This window comes from Nannospalax galili, unplaced genomic scaffold, assembly GCF_000622305.1.
Source record: "Nannospalax galili isolate Female #2095 unplaced genomic scaffold, S.galili_v1.0 scaffold173, whole genome shotgun sequence".
Lineage (NCBI taxonomy): Eukaryota > Metazoa > Chordata > Mammalia > Rodentia > Spalacidae > Nannospalax > Nannospalax galili.
This window is the reverse complement of record NW_008334442.1, coordinates 3248942-3269006: the sequence shown is the minus strand read 5'-3', so window position 1 is coordinate 3269006 and position 20065 is coordinate 3248942. Positions and strand designations below refer to the sequence as shown.

The window sequence follows — 20065 nt, the reverse complement described above, 5'->3', positions numbered from 1 at the left end:
TGCCTGAAACTCTTGCAAGAGCAATAAGACAAGATAAGGAAATTAAAGGAGTAATAATTGGAAAAGAAGATATCAAATTATCCCTTTTTACAGATGATATTATATCTAAGAGACGTGAAAAATTCCACCAGAAAACTCCCAGAAATTATTAACATGTTCAGTAAAGTGACAGGTTACAAAATTAACCTACAAAAGTCTGTAGGCTTTCTATATACCAATAACAAGCAATCAGAGAAAGAGCACATGGAAACACTCCCCTTCAGAATAGCTCCAAAAAAAAAAAAAATCTTGGAATAAACCTGACCAAAGACATTAAGGAGCTCTACAATGAAAATTTTAAATCATTACTAAAGAGATGAGGAAGACATCAGAAGAGGGAAGGACCTCCAATGCTCATGGATGGGACGAATTAATATTGTGAAAATGACCATCCTACCAAAAATCATTTATAGATTCAATGCAATGCCAATCAAAATTCACATGACATTTTTCACAGAATTGGAAAAAAAACCATCCTAAGATTCATATGGAAGCACAAAAGACCTTGGATAGACAAAACAACACTGAGCACTAAGCACAATGCCGGGGGGATTACTATACCAGATTTTAAGCTGTATTACAGAGCTTTGGTCATAAAATCAACATGGTACTGGCACAGAAATAGACCCATAGTTCAATGGAACAAAATTGAAGACCCAAATATGAGTAAATGCAATCTCAATTTCAGCAACCTGATATTTGACAAAGGGGCCAAGAACATTCACTGGAGGAAAGACAGCCTATTCATCAAATGGTGCTGCCACAATGGATCTCCACCTGTAGAAGAATGAAACTAAACCCCTATCTTTCACCTTGCACAAAGGTCAACTCAAATGGATCAAAGACTTCAATGGCCTGAGGTTTCAAAGGCCTGAAACTCTGAAACAGAAGAAAACATTGGCAATAGCCCACAAGATATAGGTGTAGGAAAGGATTTTCTAAACTGGACAATTGCTCAGGAAACAAGGTCAAGAATGAACTGATGGGACCACATTAAACTAAAAAGATTCTGTACATCAAAAGAAGCAACCAAGGAAATGAAGAGAAAACCCACAGAGTTGGGAGAAGATCCTCACAAGCAACACTTCTGACTGAGGTTTAACATCCAGCATATATAACGACACAAAAAACAAAGAATCAAGAAAGGAAGTAACCCAATTAAAAGATAGGCTAAGCAGCTGAACAGAGAATTCTCAAAAGAAGAAACAAAGATGGCTAAGAAGCATCTTAAAATGTGTTCAACATCATTAGTAATTAGGGAAATGCAATTTAAACCACTTTAGGATTGCATCTTACCCAAATCAGGCTGGCTAAGATCAAGAGAAAAAATGATTCCAAATGTTGGAGAGGATGTGGGGAAAGGAGAATGCTCATCCACTGCTGTTGGGATTGCAAACTTGTTCAACCTCTATGGAAAGCAGTATGGAGAACTCTAAAAATACTACAAATGAACCTACCATTTGACCCAGTTATACCACTCCTTGGCATATACCCAAATAACTCGTCCTGTTGCAGAGACACTTGTACATCCATGTTTGTTGCTGCTCTTTTTACAATAGTTAAGAGATGGAAGCAACCTAAGTGTCCCTCAACTAATGAGTGCATAATGAAAATGTGGTTCATTTATACTATGGATATTTACTCAGCAGTAAAGAAAGATGAAATCATGAATTTTCAGGTAAATGGATGGAACTAGAAACTGTTATAATAAGTTAAGTAACAGACTCAGGAGAAACAACAACAACAACAAAAAATGACTTATGTTCTCCCTCATATGTGGATCCTAGCACCAAATACTTATAAGTGAGTATGTATCCAACAAGACCCAGATGATGAAAATGAATCAGGAAAGTGAAGGAAAACAGAGAATCTGAAGGAGAAGAACAGTAGGAAACAGGCGATAATTAGGGAGATATGGATAAAAATGGGGTTTTTGTAAGGGGATGGGGAGCAAAGTTTATAAAAGGAATCTCGAGGATAAAGGGAAAGAAGGAGCTCAAGAGAGATGGTACCATAGGAGGAGGGTATTATTAAGGGAGAAATGGGAAAATGGGGGCACTTTAAATGGAGAAACCTTGGTGGAAGGATTAGACAATGGGAGCGATAAATAATGCCAAAAACCAGAGGGAACCATATTAATTGAACAACCTACTGACAAATTACACATCCAACTAGCTCAAGGAATAAAATACATGTCTAGGCAAGGTTTATCTGAGAGTGCTTGGCCTTTGCCCAAGTTTTATCTACACAGCTCATGGAAATTAAAAGTACCAGACTGTTGGAACTAACCTTCTTGGATGTCTAACAGCCATACTTTGAGGCCTATACTAATTTGGTCAGAGGGACATAAAGGACAGTTTTTGCTCCTTGCCCTCCTAGGTCAACTAAGCTCCAGGGGACTATGAGCATCTTTCAAAATGTACTGTAGCTATGGTGTGTCACCTGTTCTCTTGATCATGAAGGCCATGGGGATACCGCCAAATGGACTTGAACCATTGTCCAGTCTACAAAAAGGAGGGCTAACACAGAGGAATTATTTCCTCTATGCCCTCAAGCGAAGCCAACCATGGTTGAGCAGGACCTTTGACTGATTTTCACATAGATGGAGCTGGTAAAAGAAAGGAGCCAGGTGCTCCTCCAAAGCCCATATGACCCCTGAGGAACAGATCCTCAAACGACCTTAAGAGTAAAAATAAATTGGTTTAATTGGGCCAACTGTAGCATCTTAAACACCCAAAAGGAAAGTATAACCAAAGATTAAAGGATCAATATAATTCTTTAAGAGTCCATGTGTATACCTAAAAGCTACATAACAAGAAACAATGTCAGACAGAAGATACCTTTTTTTGAGTTGTTGGGCAGGGTGGCCCAAGAGACTCCCAGAGAGTATAGAACTGGGAAAATGAACATCAGACACCAATCTTATCTAAAGGAATATTGTCAACTATTTGCTACTAGATGAGGAAGAGCTAATTTTCCTCAAACAAGGAACTCTAGATAGGCTGACTAGATTCATTGGATGGACAAGCACTGGGGAATGGCTGGGTGTGCTGACAACACAGCGGAAAGTAAAAGGGATTGCATAGTATATGGGCTCCAGTGGGTGGGGGAGACTATGGGAAGGTGCCGTTTGGGATGTGGGCCTATAGATGAATAAGATTGTTTGGGATGTTCTGTATGAAATACACATAAAAATCAAAAAATAATAAAATTAGTTATATTTCAGGAAGAAGCATAAAAATTGGCTTCATGTTAATTAGTAGAGGTAAAACACATTACCAATGAAGTCTACCTGATGATTTTATATCCATGCTCAGGTAAATCTCAGAAAGTAACTGACTGTGACTAGTAATAATCAGATACATAGAGATTAGAAATGCATGTGCAAACATCTAAGTGTTAGTAGCATTAAAAAAGAGTTTTTCTGTATGAAACAGTATATTTTAAATGAAATGGAGATCTTTTTTAAAGGTTAAAACCTCATTCAATTTTGTTTTATAGGGTTTATACAGAGTCAATATTGACTGTATTAATTCAATTGTGAATCTAAAAATTTACAGCCAACTCTGAAATAGAGACATCTTTGCTCTGGAAATTGTTACTGAATATGTTAATGCTGCAATGAAATGCTTCTTCTAATCATGTGGTTTTTAAATAAATAATTTTTAAAAAGAAAGAAAAAAATTTTAAAAGTACTTAATATAATTTTTATATTTATTTTCTCTTCGATTTTCCCATGTGTCTTAGTTATTTTCTATTGCTCTGATTAAAAACTGACAAAAACCAACTTGGGGAGGAAAGCATTTATTTGGCTTAAAGCACAGTCCATCATCAAGGGAAGCCAAGGAAGGAACTAAGAGCAGGAACCTGGAGCACAGAGCATGGAAGATAGATGCTTATTGACTTACTCCATTGGCCTGGCTCAGTCTGCTTTCTTATACAACACAAGACCACCCACCTCAGGGATGGCACTACCCACAGTGAGCTGGACTCTCCCACAGCACTCAATAATCAAGAAAATGCCCTACAGGCTTTCTATAAGGCCAGGCCAATAGAAGAAATTCCTCAGTTCAGGTTTCCTATTCCCAGGTATGCCAAGTTTACAACTAAAGCTACACAGCACACCATGTAAATTCTAGTTTCTTGTTGATGGCCAGAGTTGTTTGTGGAAAACCAATTTAGTAAGTGAACATAATAGAAGTTCACTATCAGAGTGGGCCCCAATGATCTCAGTTCATCACACAGCAGGAATCATGTCCCTTCACTGACTAGAGGGCTCCTGCCATCACAGGAAATCTCAACCATTCCTATCTCAAAATCATCCTTTTTTGTCATTATGTCTGCAACGTAATCTGTAGGCATAGTCAGGCTTGGTAGATACGGTACTATGGCTGGTAATATTTTACATATTCCAGGACTAGCACTTCCCACTCCCTGGGGTGTGACTAGCTGTCAATGGCACATCACAGACTAATTAGTGGAGGTTTTTTCTATTTTTAAATAAAAAAAAAAATAAAATATTGGTGTGTCTAATGATTGATAATATCTGTAACTTAATATCACATTGAGGCTAAATCTTGATTCTTTTTTTATCATTGAACATTTATTAAAAGGAAAAGGAGCATAGGACATTTTATATGAACTAAGTACACATCAAAATAATAAACAGTGCTCTTTTCATTTTATTAAAAGTATATACATACATACAGCAGACAAAAGACCTTCAGGCATAAAGCAAACAGCTTGATGGGTGTTTACATTTTTACTTTCTTTGTGTTTCTATGACAATATTTTCTATAAATCATATCATTTTCTTTTTTCTTTTTCCTTTTTTGGGGATCTCATTTAGCCCAGGCCAGCTTTGAACTTACAATGTAGTTGACGATGACCTTGAATGTCTGATCTTCCTGTTTTGACTTCTCAAGTGTTGGGATTTACAAGCATGTGCTATCATACACATAAGAAATTGATCTATTGCTAGCCTTCATTTTCATCAAATTAAATCCAACTTAAAAGTTTTAGCACATTTTAAAGAATCATAAATGATTTCCAAGTTGACAGAGGAACCACAATCTTATGGTGTGCTATGGGAGATGCTGTGAGCCCTCATAGTCACATCCCACGTTAGATTCAGGGAAGAACTTGTTGCATTAGCATCTGCATCCAGGGCTCTGTTCTCCTGTCTCTAGGCCCGGCCAGCTCAGCTCACCTCAGCACAGCTCAGCATCAACTTCTGCTTAGTTACCCATCTCATTATCTTCAGAGCCATGTCCTCTTGATCTGAAGGATGTATGAGACCAGCTTTCAAAATTCAGTAGAATGTCAGGTCTCATAGGACTTGACAAATGCAGAATTTTCCAATGACTTAGGGTCACTGTACAGGGCTTTCCATTTTAGCTGACTGAATTTAGACAGTTCTGGCCACTTCAGCTTCTGTGGCCAGGCCTCCTGGTCCCTGGTGTCCACAAGAAGATCAAGCTGGTCACATTGCATCCAGCAACTCATCCACAATATTGATCGCGGACTTAATGAAGTCTTCCTCCATATTCATGAAGACAACCAGTGCCTGGGCTCTCCTGGAGTGATCTTCAGGAATATTTTGAGCTTCTTTTTGATGGGGCTGTTCATGAAGTGACAAGGTGTCTCCATATAGGTGTTTCACGTGGTGTTGACAAAGACGAACTAAAAGACTCTGGAAGAATTCGAGACTTGATTCCATTGTAGACGCGGGATCACTTTTTGTTAAGATGCTCCAGTTTACCCCATCTGTGTCCTTTTCAATGACCATTTCTGCTTTCTTCCACAGTTGTGTGGCCTCCTTGTAGAAACCCTTATTACACCATCTAGAACTTGCTATGCAACACTGTGTACCTCAGCCAAGCCTTTGCATTCGAGAAGATGCTGTACAGGTAAGTTCCCCTGGATAGTACCGAATCAACAGGGGAGATCCAGGAATCACCCAAAGCAAGCTTTTGCACTTGATGGTTCTTCCACAGTTGTGTGGCCTCCTTGTAGAAACCCTTATTACACCATCTAGAACTTGCTATGCAACACTGTGTACCTCAGCCAAGCCTTTGCATTCGAGAAGATGCTGTACAGGTAAGTTCCCCTGGATAGTACCGAATCAACAGGGGAGATCCAGGAATCACCCAAAGCAAGCTTTTGCACTTGATGGTATCTTGCTAGACAGCATTATAAAGTTCTAGAGTGATGCCAACAGCCATTTTTTCTCCATAACATTCTGAAAAAAAAAAAGTAGAATGGAACTGTGGAGAATTCTTTTTGGTAATCAAAGAAAGATGAGGAAAACAATCATGTCTGAAACGAACAGGTACCTTGCATAGGCATCACTCTTGTCCATGTAACTGAAACCAGTGCCCACAGGATTATCTACAAACAGGTGATGGACAGATTGAAGCCAGATGGTTTTTGGCTTCAGATCACAGTCAAGAGACCCAGTTTCCTCAAACTGCTGAACAGCCAAGACTACCACTCACTGAGGCCCAGTAGGACCGACAGCAGCTGTAGCCACAACTGGACAGGACAGCTCTGCTGCATGAACTTCAGAATCTTTAGATGATTTTAAACCTTGATTTTAAAGTCTTAACCACTCTAAAATATTTCATATCAATGCATAATTACAATTAGTGGAGATTTTTCTTTCTCAACACCAAAATATTTGCATGTTTGGTGAACAAAATTTTATATTAAGTAAATGAAATGAATACTTGTCAAGGTATATAAGAAAAACATAACTTTGGTATACATAGTTATATTCCTGTACTTTTTCAAGAAGTAAATTGCCTGTCAAGAAAATTTATTGTAAGAAAATCTATAACAAACTAATAATTGCCATTGAAAGCAGCGAGATTACTCTAAATATCTGCTTGAATGTACCAACAACTTTCTATTTTGAAAATATGTTTTCAATTTTCAAAGTATTAGAGCCTTGTTATGACGAAGTGTAGTGAAATTACAGAGAACACAAATGCAGATCGTTGTGGCAGGCTGTATTATAAGTTGCCTGATCCTTACTTGTATTTTCTTTTTACAGAACCTGAATTGAGTTTTGAAATTATTATTTTTCTTATGATAAAAAAGCATTATTTTATTTTGGGAAATATAATGCAAACGTGTCCTTTTAGTAATCTGTATTTAATCCGATCTTGAATTGATTGAAAATGAATCTCAAAGTTCTGTCTATAATGTTAAAATATATCACACTTCAAGATAAAACTAAAAATACACTATCAATAACTGTGACAATTTATCTGTTATAATTCATTAATGTAAAATATATTAACTTGTAAATAATTAGGTATGAAAAAAAAAAAACTAAAAATACACTATCAATAACTGTGACAATTAATCTGTTATAATTCACTATATTAACCTGTAAATAATTAGGTACATGTGTAAATAAAAAATCTCTGTAAATGTTCTTTTCTCTTAAAATTGAAATAGTTGGGGAAACTTGAATGTCTCCAGCTTTAGCAGTTTCAGTAAATAAAATACAATTCATTCATATGATACAAGGCATACAGTCTATGAAAAATGAAGTTGTTAAAACAAACTCTACCAATGAACCTAGAAAACAGTCAACAGCTGTGTGAATGTTATCAGTGCTACCAGTTAGATAAATTTTGAGAAACACAACTCCTGATTCTGCTGTGTTAGGAATTGTCATACAAATTTACTTCCAGATGTATTTCCTCTTCTGATTAGTGGTGCTGCTGAAAAGCCATGGTTTGCATATGTATATGCAGTTAACCAGTTGTTTCCAGGGAGTTTCATTTAAATTGATCTTAATGCCCTCTTATCTTTCATTTGTCCCCATTTGAATTTAAAACTTCTGATAAAAAGAAAAGTAAAATATAATTATACTAAGAAAAAAATATACACTTCAGAGCTTTCTATAATGAACAAGCTTAGTTTGGTATCATTAGGAAATATGAAGAAATAGTTCAGAGAGAAAATACACCAAGGTCAATAGAACTTAGCAAATGAAAGCAACTATGAAATATGAACAAAAATTTAAAGACAATTTTATCCTGTTGGGCATATTATTCCTTAGCTTATGTAAAGAAAACTTAGATGCATCATTTGATAGATGACTGAGTATTTAAATTTAAGCAACAAAGGGAGATTGGGACCAGAACATGTGTAGAAGAGCTCTCAGCACAGAGAGACTAACTCACATAAAAATTTCAAGTTATATGATTCTCTCTCTCTCTCTCTCTCTCTCTCTCTCTCCCTGTCTCTCTCCATTCTTTCCTTTCTTACCCTCCCTCCCTTTACTTAAATAATGAGTACAATCTTGGAGATGTCCCTTGCTTATGTTAAAGTCACCCACAGAAGAAGCTGGTTCAGATACCATTGGTAGTATTTGAGCTGGCAGCAATGACTCAATCTTGGAACAGATCCTTCTTCCCAACCTTTGATGTGCTGTCTGGACATCGTTTAAATCCTGAGCTTCTTGGCATCAGGTTTTAATTTGCTCTCATAGAAATGAATTGCATACTCAGAATTAGGCAAGATAGTGTCTGTCTATTACCAGTCTTGTGAAGTGGTTAGAGGCACTACTGAAGTCAAGTGATCAGGAAAAATATTACAATGTCAGGTTCATTACATGTGTAGTAATTTGCCTTATTCATAATAAGCGTTTGGGACATCTCTGATTGGATATTAGACTTACACGGCCTCTGACAACAGTCAGCAGCTGTGTGTGCTCTGGGAGATCACTGGTTAACAGCATATGAGGAAATGTTTCTCTTTTGCTTATACAAATATTTACCAATCCCACAAATTTAGAAATGATTATAAAACAAAATACTAAGATTAGAACAAAGAGATGAGGTATAAGCTTCTTATGGTACTCAATTAATAAATGTATTGCACCATATGTGTTTGTGATGTGTCTGTCATGTGTGTATAATTTTTTTAAAAAAGCCGTGATATTTTAGAGCAATGGGAAACCTTAGAAATTGTAACTCAAAGTGGATTTATCCTGGCCATCAGTGTAAAACTCTGCTTTAGGAAAAATTAAGTGCATATGTACCATAATGAGGCTCTAATTTGCGATGAATTGCTTCAGTAAACCCACTTATATCAGTATTGTTAATCTTAATGGTTATAAGTGACCCATACTTTAATAATCCAGACCGTCAGTTGAGTACAAATCTCATTTTCTAATTAAGAATGTTTGACCACAAGAGGGAGTTCCTTGCCAACTGTTTACTTATCATCAACAGATATTATGGACCTGAATTTATAGAGAAAAATACCTTTGAATATATTTAGTTCCATCAGCAGTTTGGTGTTGAGAAAATGATGTCAATTTAATTAAATTTAGACTTTCATGAATGTCTAGAAAGAAGTATAATTTACACTATGAAATTCTAACTCTAATACACTGTAGCTGTTCAAGAATGCTACAATATATTTGAAAGTGGTTTCTGAAGTTCTCCCTAAAAGATACCACCTCATCGATGTTTAGGGTAAAATTTCACACACTAAGACACCAGAACAGATCCTCTGAAGCCAAATAATATGAAATGGAACAAATTTATTTACATGGAATATGTAAAGATACCTTTGTCAATATAAATTGATGCAAAATTTTGTTGAATTTGTTATCACTAATGAATACAGTGGGATGTGACTTGGGAACTGCAAAAATAAATTCAATTTTTTTTTTTACAGACATGGTCTCCTTGCAGCCCCAGCTGGCCTGAAACTAGCTGTGTAGAACAGGGTGGCCTGGTCTGCAGTCCTCTCCTTCCAGAGTGCTGAGATTAAAGGGGTGTGCTACCCAGCTCACCTTAATTAGTACTTTTTAGAGATTAAAAGGCCAACATTCTAAGATTAGACTTCTTAGGATACAAACTAAGTCTGTTTTCCTGTGAGTAAATACATAATGTACCAATAACCGTATATTGAAACACAAAAATATTTCCTAACACAATTTGAAAGTTATGTGTAACTCTGAGTATTCCAGTTGTACGTGCTGACACATTAAAAGTATCAGCATAATTAGGAAATGTCTGTTATGCAATGCTGTTCAAGGCCTGCTTTGCATTTTAAAACATCTCATTTAAAGCATATGATAAAAAAAATTCAAAATAAAGTAAAAATGATTCGTCTAAGTGAAATTTGTGCTGTTATTATTCCTAAAGTGTTATACCACAGCATCCTGAACCCACCCTTAACAGCACTCTTCCTCAGCTTATGATTATAGGAAGAACCACCTCCATGAATGTGAGTGGACGTTTAGAGATAGATACTCTAGCAGTATCTATAGAGAAAATTAATAAGTATAACAGTAGTAAATGCAGTAATCTTAGCAAAACTTATTTGGTGAAAATTATTGCATCTCACACATGTTCCTGGTGTGCCTTGATGGCACTGGCTATAAATATGGGATATAGAAGAAGAAAATAGCAGTAATTCTTTTTGCTGTTCCCTCCCACCCCCTATGGTTCTTAGAATTGTATTATTTTACACTAGTTTTGGACACATTTTACTGCATGAAGTCATGCATTTTTAAGAGCTGTTCTTTCACAGCAACTGGAAATAACAAGTTAAAAAAAGCAAACTTCTTTGGTGATTCAAGTGATGATAATATCACAAAAAGGATTCTTCTAACACACAAACCCAGACAGACATAGACACAGATACATGCATACACATGCATATGCATATATACACATATACACACAAATAAATACACTCACATGAACACAGTCTCACATAAACATCTACACACATACATATACATACACTCATATACACATACAATGCAGATAAATACATACACCCATGCATATACACACAGTGAGGAATAGGACAGGGTGTGTTTACATATATTCAAGAACAGGACATGAAATAGAAGAAAATACAGGAAGAGATGCAAACACTATTAAAGCACACCTACACTGAATTACAGACATACATAAATTTGAAATTAATATTTGGTCTGTGTAAAGTTATGTAATGATAAATCATTCAGTCTAATATCAAAGTTAATATGAAAGTAATCTGAATCAATGGGAAATCTCTATTTGCTCAGCAAATAGAGTCTATGGCAGTAAAAGTGGTTTATTTTCTTTCCATCCTTCCCTTCTTCCTGCTGTCCTCTCCTCTCTCTCATTCTCTCTTTGGAGTTAATACAATTGAAATTCTCAAGGTAAGTCTTGAATATATGCCTAACATTCAAATTTACTGAAAACATCTGGGTGCTTTGGTCTCCATGTTGTAAAAGGTCCAGATGTTTGAAAATATGCTTGCTGACTCAAGTGTGTATGTACAAGTTAAGTATATGTGTGTGCACATATGTATTTGTACAAGTGTATATAACCTTTGCTTCACTGTCTGATGCTATTCAGATAAAATCTACATCTTTATATATTCTCATTTTGAAGCAATACTTTTCAAGCTCAATTTATAAAGTTATAACATATATACAGTTTGAACATTTTATTTTTGAAAGTACCTTACATTAATGACATACTTTAAAGCTGGATCAAAGAAATATACCAGTTATCTAAAAATTATTAAATATAAATAAATCTATTTCTTAAAAAGAGAATCAGCAGGGCTGGAGAGATTGCTCAGTGGGTAAGAGCACTGACTGCTCTTGCAGAAGCCCTGGATTCGAATCCCAGCACATGGTGGGTAACAACCATCTGTAACTCCAGTTCTAGGGCATTCCAATGCCCTTCTTTGTCCTCTGAGCACATTGCATAGCACAGATATTTACATACATGCAGGTATAACACTCATACACATAAAAAAGTAAAATAAAAGTGTCACTAATGGTGAAGCAAAGAACTGAGTGAGTTACTTATGGGATCATTTTTTCAGTTTTCTCAAAGTCATGCCAAAACTCAAAGTCTTAGTCGTGCAATTCAAGAATGGCATTTGTATGGCACAGTAATTAGCATCCATACATTAAAAAGAGTAAAAGTAAAAATGAATTTAGCTTCACTGATTGCACTACTATATATAAATATATATATATATTTATACCTTTTATGTATTTGGCTTTACTTAATAATTTTAAATAGTGTCGGGATAATTGATGTCTTTGTTATTATTATGACATTTGTAAGTTCTAATTATACAAAACCAATTCCATAGCAGCATAACAAAAAAGTTTTTCAAATCAATATGAATCCCCAAATAAGAAATCTATACAATTTTCCAGAGTGTTTCATGTCCATTATGATGAACACTTTTTACATCCAAAATATTTAAATAGATTTCAACTAGCCATTAAAACAATGTGGTTTAATACCCACATGCTGCCACTGGACCGAAGGCTTCAGTTAATACTGTAAAAAGCTATCTTTAATAGCTATTGGATGCTCAGCAGGCCAAGCAAGCCTGGAATTAGAGATAATGGTACTTGTTGGAAATTCAGGGAGGCAGAGGAGAAAATGACCAGCCTTCCTTGGCTTCATAAAAGCATATTGGAAGAAACTTACACTCAGGTGAACACGATACTGGATGGTGATACACCTAAACATGGAAATATTATTTTTTTCTTTCATGTTGATCTGAGAAGGTTATATCAAATTAAATGAAGCACTGAGATACCCATAAATCAGAGATGCATTGAAACTCTCTTTCATTTTAGTGCTCTTTCCTATGTCAGTGTCTGAATTCTATTCTAATCCTAGTCATCATAGTGAGCATCAGTGCTATAATTTTGTTTCATGTGCGATTGTCCCACTCCAAGTTCAAGTTCCTATCAAACCCATCCAAAGCAATTGCAGATTTCACTCAGCATTTCTAATCGGCTGCTAGGCTGTGCTGTGTCATAATTCTGAAACTTACAGAGTTAAAAAACCAAAAACAAAATTTCAAATGCATTTGATTGATATTCAAGGTCTTTTCAGGTGCTTTCCTAAGACATCAGCTTACTTCTACTTTTTAACGTATACTGTTCTTGTATGAAACATTCTTCGGATTTCTGTTCCCCTAATGGTATTTATACCATGGAGGTGATCTCCTTCAGATAGGAAAGCCTATGGAAAGTTGCTGACCACTTAAGAACAGTGTCAAATACCATGTACTTTAGGTGACTTTCTCCACCTTGCTTATGAATGCATCATTCACTCTTCGTTCCTTGATTAGTTCATAGCATGGAAAGAGCTCACATGCCAGAATTAGAGCTATTTATTTATTGATACTCTCACCTCATCCCATTTTGACTACCTATAGAACATAGCTACATTGTACTCTTAAAGACTGCCTATGTACTTCATAACAGTATCTATGGAATTTACCTGTGAAATGATGAAGGTGCTAAAGTTTGAATAAAGGAACAGAGTGCAAGAACGTGGACATTAGCATAAATAAGGATGTATTAGAATATATAGTACGTAAATTTGCGAACTATAATGTTAATATATTTAATGCCTTCTTTAGTCCCTCCTAGGGCCAGCATGAACATTACAGCAAAATCAAGGAAAGTGAAAATGTCTCTAAATATCCATCTCCTCTGCTCCTTCTCTGAGCGGTTACCTTAGGAAGGTCGTTTCCTTTGGGCAAAGGTCACAGCACTTGTTAGGAGAGTTTCTCGCAAGCACTTTCTCCATTTCCAATAACCTTTTCTTCTTTCTTCCCTTTCGTCCTATATATAGTATTTATTTAGTTTGTTGCTAATATAAAAGTTTTCCCTATTTCTCACAGTCTGCTTCCTGCTTATTCATGTCATTATAGTAGTAAACTCTGGAAAAATTGCCTGTTTGTTGGTGTTTTCTGCTTCCTGATAGGATCCTAACAGAAATAGCTACAAATCTGCATGGATTTGGGACACAAATTGCTTATCTACCACGTGTAAATTCTCAGTAGTCACTGGAGTTACTTAAATGACCGCCTTTCTCCAAGAGGTATTATAATTTAGATATGAAATGACTTCTCCCCCCCAACCCAACACTAATGCACTGAAGTCTTATTGCGCTACTGAGATGTACTGTGTCATGAGGATGTCAACCCCATCAGTGGGCTAATTTATTAATGAGCTTATAGATGAATGGGCTAATAAGAGGTAGGTCACTGGATACATGATATTTCAGAATATTCCTCATCTCTAGCATCTTCTTTCATGCCTCTGTGTTCTGCAGTTATGAAGAGCAGCTCTCCTTCTCTATGGCTTTCTGCCATTATATTGCAAATTGCCACCAGAAATAAATGGAGGACCTTGTGGCAATGAACTGAAACCTCGGGAATTGTGAGCCAAAGTAGGTAATTTCTCCTTTATGTTGAATTTCTTAGATATTTTGGCATGGTAATGGAAAACTATCATAGGTGTTATAAGAATGAACTTAACACAATCATTACACAATCATCAAAATCATTTTACTGATAATCATAATTGTTGTTTTTAAACATTACTATATATCAAAGAACATGGAAACATATGCCCTTCTTTCACAATACAAATTTACTTAAAGTTTTTTATATTAGTTACTTTTTTGTTGCTGTGATGAAATACCTGGACCAAAGACAACCTAAAGGAAAAAGTTTAATTGGGCTTTTGGTTCCACAGGAAGAGTATAATGGCAAGGACGGCATGGTGGCAAGCAAGCATAGTGGCAGAAAATTGAAAGATCTCCAACCACATGCAGAAAGGAGAGAGACTGAGCTGAATATGAGGCAATGCTACACCTACTAAAGGTTCCATAACCTCCCCAAACAGCTACATCAACTGGAGATCAAATGTGCCAGCACATGAGTCTGTGGAGGACAATTCTCTTGTAAACCATCAGTTTTTGATGTGTGCACAGCCAACTTCTGCTTACAACCAATGACTGTATAAGTAAAAATCACTTCTCCTAATTCATCATTGCTAGTCATACCTGCATCTTTGAATCTCAAGCATCTGATTAAAGCATTTAAGCTGCTTGTCAAGCTTTTTGAAAGTTGAAGTAATCAGCCTGTATGGAGATATGTTTTTTAAAGTTTTTCTTTAATACGTGTACATTGTATTATGTCCTGTTAGAGTCTAAAGAGACTCAATATGTATGTATGTAGTTTGTCAAAATATTGTCATAAAACCATTCATATTTACTTGAAATAAGTTTTAGAAATTTCATCAAAAACTAAAATAAACAATTTGTATAGTCTCAGTGTCCTATCCAAAAATCAAAAAATATAAAAGGCGAAAGCTAATTTTCTAACTCAAACAGCACACTCTACACATTTGGCCTAAAATGTTTTATTTTAGAAAAAAATGTCATTATTTTTTTTTGTTTGTGTTCTTAAATGCCTTTCCCTAGCTGAAATATAGCTGTGCCAATTTGAATCCAATTTCGTAATTAAAAATTGCTCCCCTTCTGTGAACTTGTAGTAATGTTTCATCAAAAAGCAGATTATTACAACCAAATTATAAACCCCTAAAAAAGAAGGGGGGCATTATAAATGGAAACACCCACAAACCTTAAGTACAATATAGCAGTGCAAACAGCATCGCACTAATGACAGTAATCCCGCTTGCCTTTGCACATTCATGCAAATGACAATTTAGTACAGATGTGGCACACATTTGCATGGTTAATGGCATCATTTTTTGTCCTTTTCTTCTCCTCCATAGTATGATCAGCTGTTGTGCTTAACATTACAAATTCAATGTGCTGTTCCTAACATTAGTGGAAACATAAGGCTGGTAGTTTCCTTGTCAGTGATTTAACTAAAACACGCATATGCACAAAAAAAGCAGGAGGTGTAGGAGGAGGGTGGGGGTGGGCAGAAGTAGTTTGTGCCTGGTTGAGGCTTCGATTTAAAAGAGACACCCTTTCAAGATGAATCTAGAATACAATAAATGTTTAATATCTGATAAACCTCAATAATTTCCCTGTTTCAAATACATACTCAGCACATTCTATTTAAAAGGCCTGATGATGTTACTCAATGGTTGAATGCTTGCCTAGCTTTGATGTTGCCCCATGTTTGGTTCCTCAACACTGAAAAACAGACATGAACAGAATATTCCATATGTAACATACCCACACAGCAGTTTTGAGAAAGATTTTTGCGTTTGTCTCTCTTTTCTCTATGGTAAGCATTGCATATGAATTCATAGAAGCAAAGCATCTATATTTGGAAGATCTGATGATAATAAATGCCCAGAATATTGAAATATCAGTTTAAGACCACAACTAATTCAAACAGAATATGTTGTTTTATTATTAGACATCATCTAATGCTGAAATTACCAGTTTAAAGCAGCGATGTTCATGTTAAGGAGTAGACACATTTCTGGTTTGTAATCTAATATATTGTCTGATGTACACAAGGACTATAATACACATAGACAGAGTGAGGGAGATGGAAGGAGAGATAAGGAAATTTTATTTAATAGTGAACAAAATAAGGTGACATTAAAAAATATGAGACTTGAAAACAAAGTTTATTGATTTTAAGAACTTAAACTTTTCCAATGTTACATTCATCACAAATAACTTCTTTCAGAATTTCATCGGTTATTAAACCTATACCTCAATCCGAACGAACATTTATTCTCAGCTCTACATTTTCACATAATTGCTCTTCTTTTGCATTTCTTTCTCCTACCTAAAATCCCTCCACTCCAGCACACACTCTACCTTTCTTCACTGTCCACAAACATTCTTCCCCCAAAGGTATGTTGTTTTTACACACCATATGTATTTTATAATTTGTGCCTTTTGTGATTCATCCTATTGCTTTTAGGCAGTTTTATGTTTATGTTTTCAATTGTATGTGTGTGTATGTCACAAAAATCCATATCTATATCTACCTTCTTTAGTAAATTTATGAGATAGTTTACTTAAACAATTATATTATAACTCAAATTTTATTGTATTCAGACACAAGAGTGGTATATTGAAGAGCACCAGGCTCATAAATGGCAACCAATCTTAACAAAATTCAAATATTACAAATACATATCAAGCATTTTTCAATGTGACAGGGTTTATATCTTTTTAAAAGATCTTGCCATAGCCTATAGAGAATTAGAAATATTGAAGTGTTGTGACAAAATCAGTGATGGAGGAGGAAGCACAGGAATGTGGCTGGGGTGAAAAATTATAACGACACAGTGACTTTCAAAAATTCTGATAACAATGTAAGCAATTTATGCTTAGGGACATCGTTATCGCAAATTCTGTGCAAATGGGGAAAGGGGAATGGATAATTTGTTTAAATCATTTATTTATACTATATTTTAACTGGGACACAAGTACATAATTATATGTATCAATATGATAGCATGTTCTATTTTGATGCAGGTACACATCATAAAAATTTAAATCAGGCTAAAATATATATCAATTATTTATTTATATTTAAAACTCTTAAAATATATCTTTTAAGGTCTTTGAAATATATAGTACATTGTTGTCTATAGTCATCTATAGTAGCACAACAGAACTGCATGTTCCTACCTGTTACAAAGCACCAAGTGATCAATCTGCTTCCACTACCTTCTTCAGCCTCTGACAACCACCATTATATTTTCAACTTCTGTGAAAGTTGAAGTAAGGGATTCTTACAAAGATAAAAGGGTGTAATTTTAAGGAAGCAACAAAAGATATACTATATATATAATTTGAAGGATGGAATATTGCTAGATAATTGGAATTTCCAACTTTAGTGTGGGCATGGATATATTTAAAAATTAAGAAGCAGAATGTGAGAAAAACAAATACTCCAAACAATGAGTACAGGAGTAAAGTTAGAACTTGTGAGAATGTTTTAGTTGAGTGACATATAGCCTGAGGCAGTAATATAAACAGGAAGGTTTAATTAAGGAGAATAAACATGGTAATCCAAGACAGCATGTTACTAGAGGGAGCAGTAACATCAATTATGACAAAATGTAGAAAGATAGACTGCAAAGAAAGAATTTTTGATGAATAAACCTAAAAATGTGACAAGCAATCAAGATAACCAGCAGACAGCATAGTGGAGAAAACTTGCTGTGGTGGGATGACACGTCTTCTTACCATCAACACCTTTTAGTAGCAGTGAATAGAATTCTTTCTGGTTTACCTGTATGTTCTCTCACACTGGAAAGGAGTTTGAAAGTTTCTTGTAGGATTGTCCATATACTCAATATATGACAGAGGAATTCTTTTTCTATGTGTTGAGATATGAAAGTTATGTCCATACAAAATCTGTGCATGGATTTACAGCAGCTGTATTCCTACAACGTGGTATAACTTAGCAAAACTCAAAAAAGACTGTTGATACATCTAACAACTTAGAATCATCTGGCTTGTATTACGCTCACTAAAAGAATCCAGTTTAAACAGTCACATGATGTGTGCTTCCATTTATAATATACTCTCTAAAAGATGGAGCTACTGAGACCATGGTATTTTGTTTATCAACAGAAACCTTGACTTTCAACAGTTCTTTTGCTATGAACTTGAAATGTTTTGCTTGATTGTCAGAGGATATATATTAAGTCTTTCTTTTCCATTTAGTTACTTATTTGTTTTTCTTCCAATGTCACAGTTTTTCAAACCTTGCAAAAAAAAAAAAAGCAAAAAATTCCAGATAGTTAATGGCTAAAATTATAATTAAAATTTGTTTTGTATATTTTTATTAAATTTTTGTGTATTTCATATACAACATCTTAATCATCTCTATACACCCTTCCCTACCGGCACCATCCTAAAGCACCCCCATTGGATTTCATGCATTCTATTATTTATGTTATTACCTATCAGGTCAAGTTAATGGCCCCAGATATCCCTCAGTGAAAGTTCATCCTCTGGGGTCTACTCAGCCTATCTAGAGTCACTCCCTTAAAGAAGATCAACACTCCCTCACCAAGCAGTAATCATCTTCCCAACAGTTCTTTGGCTAACATTGGAGCCCACTGCCTATTTCCACAGTTCTGTTTTGTTTTTCTGTTTTTGTTTTTGTCTGTTGTTGTTGTTGTTGCTGTTTCCTATTTCTCTAAATTACACTGCATGATTTAGATCCCTGGTTCAAAATCTGGAACTATTTTATTCTCTTGTGCTATACTAAGGGAGCATCAAGCAGTGACTTTATTTACATCCATGTTGCTGCTGAAAGACTTCACCAGAATTGGTGCCTTACAACATACATCCCTTTCCATTTTGTCTAAATCCAAACTCAGCTAATGCAAAAATAAGTGTGATGGATGGAGGCTAAAACAAATCTAGATTCTTGATTATAAGGGAATCTGAAGTTTAAGTTTTAATTCCTCAACCTCTGTAATAGAGGAAGATAAAATAGGAAAAACGTGCAAGGATATTGAATAAGCTAATTACAATTCCATTACACATGCAGCATTAAAGTCAGCTCATAACATATTTTTTATACATTTTAAATGTCTTATTTATTATTTTGTTATTTCTGATATTATTTAAAGTACTATTTATTCTATAGTATTAAAATTTTAAATTTATCCTTCCCATACTATGACAAATAAATGACTTAAATTATCATGGGAGAAGATCATGTACATTAAAAAGGATAAGAGAACACATTAATATATGTTCAATATCATTGTACCAGTATGCATTAATGTAATTTTTCAAGGTAAAAGTTGCACATGGCAGGCTTAGTATTCCTATGATGATGAAAATTTTCCATCATCCTCTTGAGTGGATAGAGCTAGGAATACACAGCTACATTAACATGAATTTTTAAATATATTTAATATGTACTTATTTGATGCGTATGATTGCCTACATGTATGTATGTGCACTACATGTGTACCTAGTGCCCACAGACACCGAAAAGGGTATTTCATATTATGGGACTTGAGTTACAGAGGGTTGTGAGACAACATGTGGGTGTTGACAACCAAACTGACTCCTTTGGCAGAGCAGCAAATGCTGTTAACCACTGAGCAATCTCTACAGTCCCTTAACATGAATTTTCAAAATTGATAATATTTAAGACAATTTTATTACTTCCTCAACTATATTACATGTGAACTATGAAAATATTCAAAGATAAATTAGGGATAGTTGATATTGTTTTTTTACAGATTAAAAAA

At 35.1% G+C, this 20065-nt stretch overlaps 1 pseudogene; it reads right to left on the bottom strand.

The window, feature by feature from the left end:
• The window catches only part of LOC103731043, a 61345-nt pseudogene that overhangs the window by 2396 nt on the left and 38884 nt on the right, over nucleotides 1-20065 (bottom strand).